This window comes from Peromyscus leucopus, chromosome 2 (assembly GCF_004664715.2).
Source record: "Peromyscus leucopus breed LL Stock chromosome 2, UCI_PerLeu_2.1, whole genome shotgun sequence".
NCBI lineage: Eukaryota > Metazoa > Chordata > Mammalia > Rodentia > Cricetidae > Peromyscus > Peromyscus leucopus.
Genome location: NC_051064.1, coordinates 93375005 through 93379420, shown reverse-complemented (window position 1 = coordinate 93379420; position 4416 = coordinate 93375005). Strand labels below are relative to the sequence as shown.

General features: G+C 36.7%; 1 pseudogene; it reads right to left on the bottom strand.

Annotated features, from left to right (window-relative positions):
* Positions 1 to 4062: 4062 nt before the first annotated feature.
* Positions 4063 to 4163, bottom strand: LOC114698362 (annotated as a pseudogene).
* Between the last annotated feature and the right edge of the window lie 253 nt (positions 4164 to 4416).

The following is a 4416-nucleotide window of genomic DNA, read 5'->3' as shown; positions in this document are numbered from 1 at the left end:
CTTTTCCTCATTTTCTTTATGGGATTTTTTTGTTTCCTCTTTAAGTACCTATATCAACTTCATAAATTTGTTTTTAAGGACATTTTCTTGTGGGTCAGCTGTTTTGGAATATTCAGGTCTTACTGTATGTCATAGGATATCTGGCCACTGATGGTACCATATTGCCCTGGCTGGTTTTGATTGTACCTTTACCTGCATTTATGCATCTAGGTTAGGGATGATTATAGAACTAGGTACTGATTTCTGAGTTTGAGTTTGTTGGATGGGTAGTTTTTTCCTTGGATTTTTTTCCCTCTTTGGTCTTCTGGTCTTTGTAGCCTGGATTTTCTGGTGGCTGGTGTGACTTCTGATCTAGTAGAGAGTCTCTGTCCAAGTTGAGGGCTGGCCTTTTTGTGTCTAGCTTGGCTTTTATTGCAGCAGGGGGTCTCTGTTCTTCTGACTGGTATGACCATCACCCAACGTTTTATCTAGGGTTTCTATTGCTGTGAAGAGACACCATGACCCTGATCATGGCAACTCTTATAAAGGAAAATATTTAATTTAGCTGGCATAGAGTTTCAGAGGTTTAGTACATTATCCTCATGTCAGGACATGGCAGCATGCAGACAGATATGATGCTGTCTTGAGAAGGAGCTGAGAGATCTACATCTTGATCCTCAGGCAACAAGAAGTGAACTGTGTCACTGTGAGTAGCTTGAGCATAGGAGACCTCAAAGCCCACTCCCACAGTGACCCTCATACTTCCTCCAACAAGGCCACACCTCCTAATAGTGCCCCTCGCTGTGGGAGCCATTTTCTTTCAAACTACCACATTCCACACCCTGGCCCTCATAGGCTTGTAGCAATGTCATAATGAAAAAAAATGCATTAAGTACAATTTTAAACATTCCCGTAGACTATAATAGTCTAAAGTTCAAAGTATCTTCTGAGATTCATACAATCTCTTAACTATGTCTTATAAAATCAAAATAAAAAAAGATTACATACTTCAAACATACAATGACACAGCTTATATAACTCCTTTCCAAAACATAGGGAAAAGAGCAAAGTGTGGAAATACTGGACTAAAGCAAGACCAAAAATCAGCTGGCTAAACTCCAAACTCTGTAGCTCCATGTCTGATGCCAAAGCACTATTCTGATCTCCAACTCTTTTCAGTTTTAATTACAACACACTTCTTTCTCTTGAACTGATTCTACTACATGCTAGTAGCTTTCCTTGACAGGTATTTCTGGTATCTCCAACATCCAACATTGCCTTGAGGTCACTAAGGCAATCTAGGCTTCCACTTGATAACTTCATGAAATGGCCCCTCTCAGCTTCCACTCGTGGATACAACTAAAACATGCCTGGCTCAGAGGCTTTTCTTAGTCATGGAGGGAGATTCTATACTCTTTTCCTCTATCTTTGATTAAAGCCAGAACCACATGGCCAAAGCTGCAAAACTCTGCTGCTTGCTAGGGCTGCAACATGGCCCCCTCATTCGATTACATCTTCACCAACTTTCTGTTTCTGTGGTTTCCTTCACTGCCTAAGCTTGGCTGTACTGAAACTAGATCTGTAGACCAGGCTGGTCTCAAACTCAGAGATCGTTCTGCCTCTGCATCTGGAGTTTTGGGATTAAAGATGTGCACTATCACCCCAGACTCGAAGCTTTTACTTCCTTTTCACAAATTGGAAACACAGCTGGATGGGATCTTGCCCTGAGGTCATCACTCCCTTTATTCCATTTCTTAATCTGTTTATCTCCTTGAACACAAAATTTAGCTCCATTCTCCTTCCTGGTGCTACTTATCTCATTAATTTGTATATTTTCTATTTTTCCTTACTCAACTTTCTCCTTTTCATTATGTCTTCATTAGAGTTACAACTAATAACCACATCACAGAGTCTATACTAATCTGTTTGAGATTTCCTCTGTCAACAAAATTAACTCAAGGCTCTTTACTTTAGCCTCAGGCAGACTCTTTGGACAAGGGCAAAAAGGGTCCAAATTCTGCACCAAAACATCACAAGAATGATCTCTAGGCACCATACTAAAATTCTTCCCCTCAGAGACTTCTTGAGCCCTGTCCTCACAGTTTAAATCTTCCATGCTCCAACTAGTATGACCCATTAATCAGTGATTCGAGCATTCCACTGCTTTCCTAACCCCAAAGTCAAAATTTTTCCAAGCAAAAACATGGTCAGGCTTATCATAGTAAGATCCCAGTTGCTGATTCAAATGTCTTCCTTAGTTAAAATTGCTGTGAAGAGACATCATGACCATGGCAATTCTTATAAGTGTATGATTGGTGCATACTTGTGTGTGTGTGTGTGTGTGTGTGTGTGTGTGTGTGTGTGTGTGCGCGCGCGCGCGCGCACATATTTGTGAGCATCCAAAGAGGATGTTGCATCGCTGGAACTGGAGTGGCAAATGGTTGTGAGCTACCATGTGGTTTCTAAAAATTGAATCCAAGTCTTCTGAAAGATTAGGCAGGGTGTTCCTAACTGCTGAGCCATCTCTCTAAGACCTTATGTTGTCTATTATAATGTCTACCTTTTTATCTATAGTTTTAGTTAATTTGGATAAATGTTTGTCAATGTAGTTGATTTTCTCAAAGAACCAACTCTTCCATTTCTTTGATTTTTTGTTGTTGTTGTTGTTGGTTTTTCTTATGTTCTTTTTATTTCATTGATTTCAGGCCTGAGATTGATTCTTTCTTTTTGTGCACTGTTCTTGGTTATTATTTCTGCTTCTTTTTTTCTAGAACATTCAAGTGTGTCAATAAATTATTTGTATGAAGTAGCTCAAGTTTTACTTTGTTTTCTTTCATTTGTTTGCTTGCTTATATATGGACTCAGTGCAATAATCTTTTCTCTTTTTAGAACTACTTTTATTTTGCCACATAGGTTTAGGTATGTTGTATTTTCATTTCAATTCAACTTTAAAAGGTTTCAATTTTCTTGTTTATTTTTGTATTAACATGATTTTTGTATATTAGTGAGTTGTTTAGTTTTCATGAGATTGTATACTTTCTGTCATTTCTATTTTGCTGATATCTAGCATTAATCCATGGTGATCACATAGGATAAAAGGTATTATTTCAATGTTTCTTCATCTTTTAGGACTTGACTTGTTTCTAATACATGGTCATTTTGGGGCCAAGTTCAATGGTGCCTGAGAATAAAGTGTGTTCTTTGGTGTTTAGACAAAATATTCTGTAGATATCTGCTAGGTCCATTTGACTTAAGATGTTATTTAACTGTAATGTTTCTCTATTTAGTTTTTGTCTAGATGACCTATCCACAGTAAGAATAGGAAAATAAAGTTACCCACTATCACTTTGTTGAGGTCAATATGTGATTCTAGATGTAGTAATGTTTCCTTTATTAAATTAAATGCCCTTGTGTTTGGGACATGAATATTTAGAATTATAATATCTTCTTGGTTGATTCTTTTATCATTGATGTAAAATCCTTCCATATCTCTTCTGATTAGTTTTAGTTTGAAGCATAAATTGTCAAATATTCAAATTTCTACATCTTCTTGTTTATTGCTTCCACTTGATTGGATACCCTTTTTCAAACCTTTCATGCTAAGATGACTTCTGTCCTTGATGGTGAGGTGTGTCTCTTGAATACAGCAGAAAGATGCACCCTGTTTTCTAAACCAATCTATTAGTCTGTGTCTTTTTGTTGAGTAATTAAGTTCATTAATATTGAGAGTGATTACAAAACAGTGTTTGTTAATTCCTGTTATTCTGATGTGGTGGTGGTTCTTTTCCTCTTTTGCTTAAGTGTTCTCAGATTATTTATTCCCTGCATTCTCTTAAAGGTCATTTGTGTTCTCTTCACACTGAAATTTTCCATCTAATGTCTTTTGTAGAGCTGGGTTGGTGGACAGAAATTGTTAAAATTTGTTTTATTATGATTCTTTTTCTTTTTCTATCAATTATGATAGTTTTGCTGACTTGTATCTGTAGGCTTTTAGAGCTTATAGAACATTTATCCAGGCCCTCTAGCTTTCAAAGTCTGCATTGAAAAGGCAGGTGTTATTCTAATTGGCCTGCCATTATACATAAAAATATGGAAAGGCTCACAAATGTGTGGATCATCCCTATGCAGAGGTCATGATAATCTTCTGTCATTCCAATTTTAGTATATTTGCAAGAAAAATGAACATACATTAAGAGTTTTATTTTCTTCCTCAATAGGTTGTCAAGATGATGCTAAAAGCTTACTTTTAATTAGTTCTAGATGTCCAAACCACAGTGTGTTATGAGGAAATGTTATATGGCAAGTTTTGTAGTAGTCTGAGTAAATAGATAATTCTTTTAGTTTTTACTACAATAGCTGCTATTGAATATATACATACACGTGTGTGTGTGTGTGTGTGTGTGTGTGTGTGTGTGTGTGTTTATATATTTAGTGTTC